At 35.4% G+C, this 12,229-nt stretch overlaps 1 protein-coding gene and 1 pseudogene across 6 annotated transcripts in view; one reads left to right on the forward strand and one right to left on the reverse strand.

Moving 5' to 3' along the window:
- Window positions 1-12,229, reverse strand: part of GSK3B (glycogen synthase kinase 3 beta) — a 229,100-nt gene that overhangs the window by 195,181 nt on the left and 21,690 nt on the right. The window lies entirely within an intron of this gene.
- LOC118911442 (splicing factor 3A subunit 3-like) lies at window positions 3,775-5,167 on the forward strand (annotated as a pseudogene).

The raw sequence follows: 12,229 nt of genomic DNA on the forward strand, positions 1-12,229 counted from the left end.
AGCACCAACATACCTGAAACAAATATTAATAAAATGTTGATTTTAACATGTAAAGGCCTTATCTTCAAAAATTCATTAATATTTTATACATTTCTCAGTTTTAATGTCTAATGTTGGCAAATATCTACAAACTTAACCCACATGAACAAGGGGTCCTCAGTAGTTTTTAAAAGTATAAAGGGGTCCTGAGACCAAGAAGTTTGAGAACTGCCAATTTACATAGTTTGTGGAGGAGCAAGCTTCTCTACGCATGGTTCCAAAGCAAGAAGGCCAACAGATATGCTGTGGATAAAGTGAAAGTTCTTATGGCCAGGATCCTCACCTGAACCTAAACTACTTAATTATGTAACTGGCCTGCTGCCAGGCTGCTTCCACACCAGGAGGCAATAAGCTATTACTGAGTGAGTCACTATAAAAAGAGCTCTGCTCAGTGCTCTGGGCAGAGGCAGAGATAAGGAGGATTACAGACCTGCAGACTGTTGGATACAGATGTAATTCTAGTGCTCAACCTATCGCCCGGAAACAAGCAGGGTAACAAACCCTTCCACCCCAAGAAGTTCCACTGTCATTCCTCAGTCTCATTGAATCCATAGTGAACTTGCCCAGGGCTGAAACCCATTGGCAAGACATATGCTGACATAAATATTTTAACTTTAATATATCCAAAAATAAACATAGGCAAAATTACAAGAAAAATGGACAATTTGGGGGGAAATACTTGCAAGATACAATAGTGAGTTCATAGTATTCATATATGAAAAGCTCTTTCACATTACTAAAGAAAAGACAGCCTCCAAAATAGGAATGGAGATATAAAAACTAATGGGAAATAGTATAATACACAAGGTGCCAATATGTATGTAGAAAAATAACCCTAAAACTTATAATCGAAGCAGTGTAAATTAAAACTGATCAAATCAATGTTTTAACACTACAATATCTAATTCAGTAAGAATGAAGGACAACAGGTGTCCACATAAATTACTATTAGAAACAAATTGTTAGAACCTTACAACCTCTCTAGAAGGCAATCCAGCAGTATGGATCAGAAATTTAAAAGTGCACACACATACTCTTCAACCTCCAACTGTAACATATGCAAAGATTTGCTACAAGAATATTCATTAAAGCATTACTTGAAATTGCAAAAAAGAAACAAGTGTCTACTAAGAAGGGGATGGGCAAATGTATTAACAGCATCCCATTGTGTGGATTATTTAAAATGTGATTTATATGGAAAGAGATCTTTGATATAATAGGTTTAAAAAGATTATAATTTTTGATGATTCATTTCAGTAAAAGATAATATATTTATGTGCAAAGAACTAGGATGAGCCTAGAATTTTAGGTATGTGCCAAGCATTTAAATGTCTTACCACATTTAATCAAAACTCTGTGATGTGATTTCCCCTCTAAAAACCTCAGTTATCTCTTCTGCAAAACTGAAGTAAGTAATTTTTCCCCAATGATGAAAACTTCAAATCACAAAACCATTAGATGGTGGGGCCCAGATTTGACTCCAGGTCTCATGAACTATGTAACCCAAACTATATTATGTTAAATACCACCTGTATGCCAAAAAGTTAACAACAGACCAATAGAACGCTCTCTCTCCTCATCCCAGTTACCTTTCTTCTCTTTTTCTCTTCTCTCAACCTTGTACTTCTCTCTCTAAAAAAACATATTTGCCATTTTATAAGAAAAAAATATTTTTATTTTGAAATACTCTGGCTCAAAAGCCAGATATTCAAGTTGGAAAAAAAAATGTGCAACACAGTTTCAATTTCAGTACAACTTGTTATTTAACATTATCAATGAACAATTTAAAAATAATACTATCAAATTCTTTTGGAAAATGTCACAAAAAGTTTATAGACTTTAGCATCAACAGACCTGATTTAAAATCCACAGCTTATAAACTATGAACCTTAAGCAAATCACTAACCTTTCTGAAACTCAAATTTCTTATTTGTAAAATACTGACAATAATTCCTACCTCTTAAGATTGTTATAAAGACTTTGTTAAAAGAATAAAGCATGTAAAGAGGGTTAAGACACAATATTCAATAAATGCTAATTTCTTCAAAAAAACATACATGTGTATAAAGCCCAACAGCAAACTGATACTAAAATTATGCACAATTATACATCTTAATAGTTAATGCCTCATTCTCACTTTCAATTTAAATTATATCAAACCTCAGAATACCCAAGAAAATAAACTCTGTCTTCTGAGAAACCCCAAGAGGAGGCACTGTGAAACAAACATTTTCATGGTCTCTTCATACTGCATCTGCTCTACTTGACTTTTGTACCCTCAAGACTCTAGCACATAACATATTACCTAGCATACAGATGACCTTAAGAACTGGATGAACAAATGTGGAGAACTTGGAATATCTAACACCTGTTTCTCTAATAATGAGTCTCATAAGCACTGAAGTCTAAAAGCCTTCACACAAAGATGTAGGGCTAATTAACATTCAACCGTTTTGATTTCAAAAATGCAATCACGCAGCAAGTTTCATCCAACTTACTTCCTCACAGTTTCTAATTTTCAAAGAAATACCTAAAAACACAAAGTCCCTGGAATGAATCTTAAAGTCAGAGAGAAAACAAGAGAGCTCTTAAACATTAGTCCAGCCGCTTCACAAAGACCAGAAAGGCCTGAATCTCACAACAAAATAGGTCTTTCCCCCACTCAGCTTATTAGTCTTTTTGGCATTCATTTAGCAATAGTTAATAAGCAGTATCATAAAAATTAATAATTAAATTAACAAATGATACATATTCTGGGAATCAGAATAAATTCAGAAATTCCAACTTGTCTATAAATTTAATTGTATTAGTAGGCCTACAATGAAACAGACAACTATGGAACCCTATTTTCTGTAAACACTTAGAATAAATTTCACTTCCACGAACCAAACAGATCATCCAATCATTCCACAAATAGTAAGTGCCCACTATTCATTATTTATAAGATATTCATTGAAATCCATTATGTAGCCAGCTTTGTTCTAAGTTCTGGGAATACACAATGACCTAAACCAAAATCCTTGCACTCACTGGAGCTTATATTTTAAAGTAGGGAGGAGGGAAGGGCAGACACAAACAAAATAAGTAAATTATATACTACAAGGTGGTAAGTGTTTTTAAAAAAATAATGGAGAGAAGGGGAATAGTGCACGGCCAGGGTGAGCAGCTGCAATATCTAAAATAAGGGGTCAAGAAGGATGAGAAAAACTTTTTAACAACACCTTAAGGGTGAAACTACATAAAACTAGCACAAGTCCTAATACTACGTAAATAGGATTCATTAGCAGTAACCTGGTGGAACTCATTTCCTCAATTCCTGAAAAGGGTAGGAACAAAACTGAAAACATAAGACTCAAAAGATTTGAAAAAAAAAAAAAAAAAAACAATTCTTAAGGTGAAACAGTAATTTTAAAAGTTAGTAAATTCCTACTGGAATAGAGAAAATATCTGATCATAATACCATGAAAATATAGCAAAGTCCATTTTTTATTTCATTTCTTTCTTTCACTTATTTGTATGATAAAGCTTTAATGCCAGCAACCACAAAATTAACATTTAAAGGATTTTGTGATTTTGCCATTGTCAGGCTTCAAACTTTAAATGCTTAAACTTAACTTTCTACTCTTTTTTCCATTTATATTGCCCAAAAACATCAACAAATTAGCAGAAATCAAAGACTTTGCTTCATTTTAATTCCTATTTTGTGTGTTTGTCAAAAAATGCTCAAGAGATCCATGGCCTCAATAGCAGTACGTTGGTGGAGGGAAAATGGAAACAATTCTGGAGCAGCAGCGGCGATATCACGAGGAAAAGGAAAGGCTCATGGACGTCATGGCCAAAGAAATGCTCACTAAAAAGTCCACGCTCCGGGACCAGATCAATTCCGACCACCGCACACGGGCCATGCAAGATAGGTATATGGAAGTCAGCGGGAATCTGAGGGATTTGTAGGATGATAAGGATGGGTTACGAAAAGAGGAGCTCAATGCCATTTCAGGACCCAATGAGTTTGCTGAATTTTATAATAGACTCAAGCAAATAAAGGAATTCCACCGGAAACACCCCAATGAGATCTGTGTGCCAATGTCAGTAGAATTTGAGGAGCTCCGGAACGCTGGAGAGAATCCAAGTGAAGAGGCACAAAACTTGGTGGAGTTCACAGATGAAGAGGGATACAGTTGGTACCTTGATCTCCATGACTGTTACCTCAAATACATTAACCTGAAGGCTTCCAAGAAGCTGGACTATATCACATACCTGTCCATCTTTGACCAGTTATTTGACATTCCTAAAGAAAGGAAAAATGCAGAGTACAAGAGATACCTGGAGATGCTGCTTGAGTACCTTCAAGATTATACAGATCGAGTGAAGCCCCTTCAAGATCAGAATGTTTGGGAAGACTCAGAATGAGTTTGAGAAGAAGTGGGAGAATGGTACCTTTCCTGGATGGCCGAAAGAGACGAGCAGTGCCCTGACCCATGCTGGAGCCCATCTTGACCTCTCCGCATTCTCCTCTTGGGAGGAGTTGGCCTCCCTGGGTCTTGACAGATTAAAATCGGCACTCTTAGCTTTAGGCCTGAAGTGTGGCAGGACCCTAGAAGAGCGAGCCCAGAGGCTATTCAGCACCAAAGGAAAGTCTTTGGAGTCACTTGACACTTCCCTGTTTGCCAAAAACCCTAAGTCAAAGGGCATCAAGCGAGACACTGAGAGGAACAAAGACATTGCCTTCCTGGAAGCTCAGATCTATGAATATGTAGAGATTCTTGGGGAACAGCGACATCTCACTCATGAAAATGTACAGCACAAGCAGGCCAGGACAGGAGAAGAGCGAGAGGAGGAGGAGGAGGAGCAGATCAGTGACAGTGAAAGTGAGGATGAAGAAAACGAGATCATTTACAACCCCAAAAACCTGCCCCTTGGCTGGGATGGCAAACCTATTCCGTACTGGTTGTATAAGCTTCATGGCCTAAATATGAGCTACAACTGTGAGATTTGCGGAAACTACACCTACTGGGGTCCCAAGGCCTTCCAGCGGCATTTTGCTGAGTGGCATCATGCTCATGGCATGAGGTGTTTGGGCATCCCAAATACTGTCCACTTTGCTAATGTGACACAGATTGATGCATAAGTATGTAGTATATAGTATCTCCATTAATACCTTCACTTAAAAGTAAATAAAGCAGATATTCAAGTAGTGACATGGGAAATGTCTATGATACATGAACAAGTGAAAAAGAACACAGAACAGTTTGTATAGCATAAGCCATTTATAATTTACATGGTGGAAATAAAACAGATACAGAGTGGGAAGAATACGGAACTAGTCGCTGTCCAAGGTGCTAGGGACCCAGTGATAACAAGATAAGCAAAGTTTTTCCTGCTTTCATGGCATGTACATTGAACTCTGGTTGTCAGTAGGCATCCTGACATTATTTGGATTTATTTTTTAGTATTAAGTCACAAAAGATTACAACAGTAAAATTTTTCTCAATTTCTTAACATGTAAGTTTGAGTCTAAGAAGAATACACACTGTACACACCACCTTCTAATTTTAGAACAGAATTACAATACAGAAAATTTAGGAAGTTATAAACACACACAGAAATATATTACCTAGTGTTAACTAAAGAGAAGAAAAAAAGTCTCAAAATCATTTTTTAAGTCTTATTTATACTCAGGAATCTTCATTATCCAAATTTAAAGCTCAATTGATAATAATACATTAAAAAATCAATTTGCAGAATAGTCACTATATGATTCAAAATTTACATAAAAACCATTTGTCATATATACAAATGTTGTACACTCCTAGAAAAATGTCTTGAACTAACTTACTAGTAGTAATTTTTGGAAAGAGGGGGAGAGAGAAAGTAGACAGATGGGAATCAGAGAAAACTTTATACACTTTTTATTGTGTATGTTTCTATGGTGTTTAAGTATTTATGGTAAAATAGTATCTCTATGAAAAATAAAATACTTTCAATGCAAGAAGAACCAGATACTGGGTTCCATCAAAATTTTCCTTATGTAACACTTTATTATCCATTATATGGAACTGCTTGAAAAAAACTCGAGAGTGCTGTACATGTAGAACAAGCAGTAAGGAAGAACTCTATATACTATGAGTAAGGAAGAACTCTATATACTGTATTTCCAGGATTTTTAAGTTAAAAATAATGCAAGATGCAAAACAAAGTATAAGTTTTATCTAAGAAGGAGAGAGAAATATGAGTAAGTATACATATACTTTTTTAAAATAACTAAAAACTAGTAAAGCTGGTTACCTCTTGGGGAGACAGAAGATAAAAGCTAGACTTTTCTGATTATACTTCATATTGTAGTTTTGGTTTTGGAACCATGTAAACATTTTACATAATTGTAAAACAGAATTAAAATAGGTTATTCCCAAAATTTGACAGTAAAATGAACAAATGAACCTAACTATATACCAAATGGGTGGCTTACCCTCAGAGAGAAATCATTTCAAATGATTTTTAAAACAGTAATTTGACTCTAAACCTAGTACAATTTACATTAATTGCAAGAATTCTTAAATTGTTTTCAGCAATCATTTTCTACAATCTCAAAATAACAATACTATTAAGTATGTATAATATAAAAATAAATATAAATACAAATAAAGCAAGTAATTCACTACTCTAAAGATTTTTAGTATTAAAGAGTTATAAAGTTTAAAAAGTTAAAGGGAAAATCTTATAATTCTATACTTAATCATGAAATGAAATCAGATTTGCAAATACTGGTATGAACTCATGGTGTATTTTCTCATTTAAATAATCATATAACAAATTAGGCAATGCTGCAGAATATGAGATAAACACACAAAAATCAGTTATATTTTTATACACTAGCAATAAAAAAATCTGAAAAAGTTTACAACAACACAAAATACCACTTAGGAATAAGCTTAACCAAGGAGGTACAAGACTTGAAAACTGCTAAACATTACTGAAAGAAATTAAAGAAGACTTAAATAAAAGGAAAGATTCCATGCTCATGGATCAGAAGACTTAATACTTGTTAAGATGTCAACACTATCCAAAGCAAACTACAGATTCAACATAATTCCTATCAAAAACCCAAAGGTGTTTTTTGCAGAAATGGAAAAGATCCTAAAATTCATACGGAATTGCAAAGGATTCTGAATAGCCAAAATAATCTTTGAAAAAAGAACTAGGTTGGACTACTTAAAGTTTCCAATTTCAAAGCCTACTACAAAGCTACAGTAATCAACACAGTGTAGTATTGGCATAAATACAGATCAGTGGAATACTACTGAGATAAAAAAATAAATCCAGGCATCTATAGTCAATTGATTATCAACAATGATGCCAAGAACATTCAGTGGGAAAAGAACAGGCTCTTCAACAAATGGAACTTGGACAACTGGACCCTTACCTCAGAGACCTACTGGATCAGGGACCTACACATAAGACTATAAAAATCCTTAGAAGTATATACATGGATAAATCTTCATGACTTTGGATTTGGCAATACTTTTCAGATATGACACCAAAAGCACAAAGAAGAAAGATGTAGCGACATACAAATTCATCAAGAATTAAAACCTTTGTGCATCAAAATACACTATCAAGCAGAGAAATGGGAACCCTCCTACACTGTTGGTGGGAATGTAAATTGATGCAACCATTGTGGAAAGCAACATGGAGGTTCCTCAAAAAACTAAAAGTAAAAATACCATTTGACCCAGTAATTCCACTCCTAGGAATTTTCCTGAAGAAAACAAAATCCTTGATTCGAAAAGATACATGCACCCCCTATGTTTACAGCTGCACTAGCAAAGATATCAAAGCAACCGAAGTGTCCATCAACAGATGAATGGATAAAGATGTAGTACATATACACAATGGAATATTATTCAGCCATAAAAAAAGAAACACTGCCATTTGCAACAACATGGATGGATGTAGAGGGTATTATGCTCAGTGAAATAAGCCAGGCAGAGAAACATAAATATCATATGATTTCGCTTATTTGTAGCATATAAAAATGATGCAAAACAGAAGGAACAAAATAGCAGTAGACTCATAAACACCAAGAAGGGACTAATGGTTACCGAGGGGGACGCATTGGGGTAGGTTGGTGGGGAGGGTGAAGGGGATAAAGGGGCACAATAATTTGCAATCACAAAATAAGTTGGTCACAGGGATGATATGATAGTACAGCATGGAGAAAGAACACAGTTAACAATTCTGTAACATCTTACTACACTGACAGATAGTAACCACACTAGAGGGGGTGAGGATTTAATAATATGGATAACTGTTGAACCACTGTGTTGTATATTTGAAACCAACATAAGATTGAATATCAACAACACTTCAATAAAAAAAAATTCACTATCAAGAGAGTGAAAAGACATCCCACAAATTGGGAGAATATATTCTCAAATCATGTATACGATTAGGGTTTAGTATCCAGAATATATTTAAGAATCTTTACAACTCAATAACAAAAAGACAACCCAATTTAAAAATGGACAAAGGACTTTAACAGCCATTTCTCCAGAAAAATATGAAAATGGCCAAAAGCCCATGAAATGGAAAAGCAATTCAAAATCATAATGAGATACAACTTCACACCAACTAGGATAGCCATTATTAGAAAATGGAAAGTGTTGGAGATGTGGAAAAACTTCAACTCTCATACACCGTTGGTTGGCAGGTAAAATGGCACAATCACTGTAGAAAACTGTTTGACAGCAATGCAGAAAATTAAATGCAGAATTACCTACCATATGACCCCAAAATTCCACTCCTAGATGAATACCCAAGAAGATTAACAAGTGCTCAATCAAGAACTTGTACATAAATGTTCACAGCAGCACTACTCACAATAGCCAAAAGCTGGAAACAACCAAAATGTCCAACTAAATAGATAAACAAAATTTGGTAGATCCATACAATGGAATTCTATTCAACCATAAAAAGGACTGAAGTACTGACACATGCTAGAAGATGAATAGATCTTGAAAACATACTAAGTGAAAGAAGCCAGACACAAAAGGTCACATATTATATGATTCTATTTATATGAACTGTCTAGGACAAGCAAATCCATAGTCAGCACACAGTTCCATCATGGTTTTGGGGGAGGGAGGAATGCAGAGTGACTGCTTAGTATATACAGGATTTTCTTTTGGGGTGTGGAAAAGTTCTGGAACTAGACAGTGGTGATACATTCACAACACTATGAACATACTTAATGCCACTTAATTGTGTACTTTTAAATGGTTCAAATGGTCAGTTTTGTTATGTGTGTGTTACCACAGTAAGAAAAATTACAAACACACACACACACACACACACACACACACTAGCTCTGTCCACTAAGAGGGCCTAGAAACAACAACCAACCCATAGCAACAAATACCCAGACTATGATCTTTAAATACTATTTTCCACTAACAGGAATCTGAACCCCTTATAGAAATAACTGGTTCTGGATATGATGCAGGTGATGTACAAGAGGAGTCTGAAACACCTTATAAACTAGAAAACAGGGTTTACCAAAGGTTTTATCGAAGGATACAAGAGCAAACATGAAGGGTCTCCCACTGGCTAAAGATGACACAAATTGAGAATTAAAAAAGTAAATTTAAAAAGATAAAAACATCAAACATATTCAAAAGCAGGGGTTCACATGGATACTAAAAACAAACAAAACCTCACTGGTCATTGGCCACCTCTACCAAATACTAGGAAAATAATCAAGCCTTTATCCTGCTGTTCCTCAGAATAATCATATAATTGAGGCAAGAAGTTCTTTTTATAGAACTCCAGCAAATACGACAGAAGAAATGATAAAATTATCACCACCATTAGATACAATTATCTAGACTGGGGTCAGCAAACTTTTACTATAAAGGGCCCTACAGTAAATATTTTAGGCCTTACAGGCTAATACAGCCTGTCTTAACTACCCAATTCTGCCATTGTTGCTGTAGTACAAAAGCAGCTATTGGCAGTATGTAAAGGAGCTAGTGTGCCCACCTTTCAATAATATTTACAAACAAGCAGTGGATCAGACTTGGCCCATGGGCTGTAGTTTGCCCACCCTTGATCTACACAATACTTGTCAATGACTGTTAAAACCATTAGATGAGAGGCTGATGGGGAATTTTATAATGGATGGTGAATTGGGCTGACAAGAATAAAGCCCAGGGATCAATCATAACATCACAAAGAGAGACAGATTACTAGATGTATTAGCCACCTGATAGTATGTAACAGGAAATATTCAGCAACACCTAATAAGTCTGACTGAAAAATCCAACAGTTTGCAGGAAATACAGGGGATGCAGGAATATCTATTAAATGACCACTGGGATACTATCAGCAAAAGCCATAATATGGGCAATTCCAAAGGACAAATTTCTTCAACAAAAGGAAAAGACATCAGGCAAGGAAAAGAAAATTATCACTGACTAAAGAGATTTAAAAATAGCACCCAAATGTAACATACGGACCTTGTTTTGGATCCTAATTCAAACAAAACTATTTTTTTAAAGGAGAAAAAAAATACAGTCAGGAAAGTTGAACACTGACTGACTGGGTATTTGATGATCTTAAGGAATTTTTAAAATATTCAAGAGGTAGAATCACAGTGCTGTAGTTATATTTGTTTGTTTTAAGCTCTCTTAGAGAAGTATTTCCCAAAAAAATCATATAACATATGAAATTTGCTTGAAAAACATTTGGGGTAGTGGTGAGGATACAGATGAAACAAAACTGACCACATATTAAAAACTATAGAAACTGGAAATGGATACATGGTGGTTCATTACACAATTCTACCTACTCTTAAAAATGTATGAGTAATTAAACAGTAAACACCCCAAAATAGAAAAAAAATAGCCACCACCTGTTTGGGAATACCAGATTCCCTAAAAAAACAGAACAAAAAAATAATGAAAATGACCCCATTCTACTAGCAGCCAAGTTCACTAAGAGCTAAGTGCAAAGGGCAATGAATAAGAGAAGGAGAGAAGGAAGGAGCCTGTGACTCATCCTCTCCTTTCCTCACTCTAATTAGTGACAAAACAGTGAGGTGGGCTAAATGCTCTTTAAAAATGTCCTGGCAAAGAAAAACAGAATTTTACTTTATAAGAAAAGGTTTGCCATGAAAATCACTCTGCCTTATGCTGTGAAAATTGTTTGATGTTCTTAAAGCCTCCATGGATCTTGGCTATTTCAAGGCAGGAAATAAAAAGGACGGGAGAAAATTTTTTTCAGAGGGGAGAAAAAGCTTCTCTCCCTCATGTTCTCAAAATTGAGAAGGAGGAGTAAAAACTGAAGGGAAGAAATGTAGTATTCTGCTTAACTCAGTTCACGGTTAATAGCCTTAGTGGTTTTGAATAGTTCTAAATAGTTCTCCAAACTTTCAGAGGGCACCTCAGACCATTTAACTCTACTGAACAAGACTGTAGATACCCAAGTTGTGTGGGGAAAGATCTTCACACTCCACAGTAATTTCTTGTGGCCATCACAATTAAACATGTAATACCTGAGAGTCAGTGCAAATCAAACTGCCACTGCATATGGACCAATCTGAAAATAGTTTTCAGAAGAAAAATAAGCAGTTTAAAAAGACTGACTACACAGACATCAGATCTACTAAAAATATGCATCGCACATTAAGAACAAACAAAAACTTTACAGACACTAGGCTAAACTAACATCTGATTACAACTGTATTCACTGAAAAGGTGCCAGATCCTCAATAAGAACTGCAACTTTCTCAGTGCCCCATAAAATACATTCAAGATGGAATTTCCATTACTTTAAAAAGTTGATGATTTTTCCTCAAATAATTTTTTTTGTATTTTGAGGCTTTCCTGATGACTTAGAACACACACACACACACACACATACACACACCAGGAGAGAGGTAACAAACCTATACCTAAGCATTCACTATTTTTATTATGACTACCCTACACATACCCTTAGCGTGCACACACACACACACACACCAGGAGAGAGGCAACAAACCTATACCTAAGCATTCACTATTTTTATTATGACTACCCTACACATACCCTTAGCGCGCGCGCGCACACACACACACACACACCAGGAGAGAGGCAACAAACCTATACCTAAGCATTCACTATTTTTATTATGACTACCCTACACATACCCTTAG

This window comes from Manis pentadactyla, chromosome 1 (assembly GCF_030020395.1).
Source record: "Manis pentadactyla isolate mManPen7 chromosome 1, mManPen7.hap1, whole genome shotgun sequence".
Lineage (NCBI taxonomy): Eukaryota > Metazoa > Chordata > Mammalia > Pholidota > Manidae > Manis > Manis pentadactyla.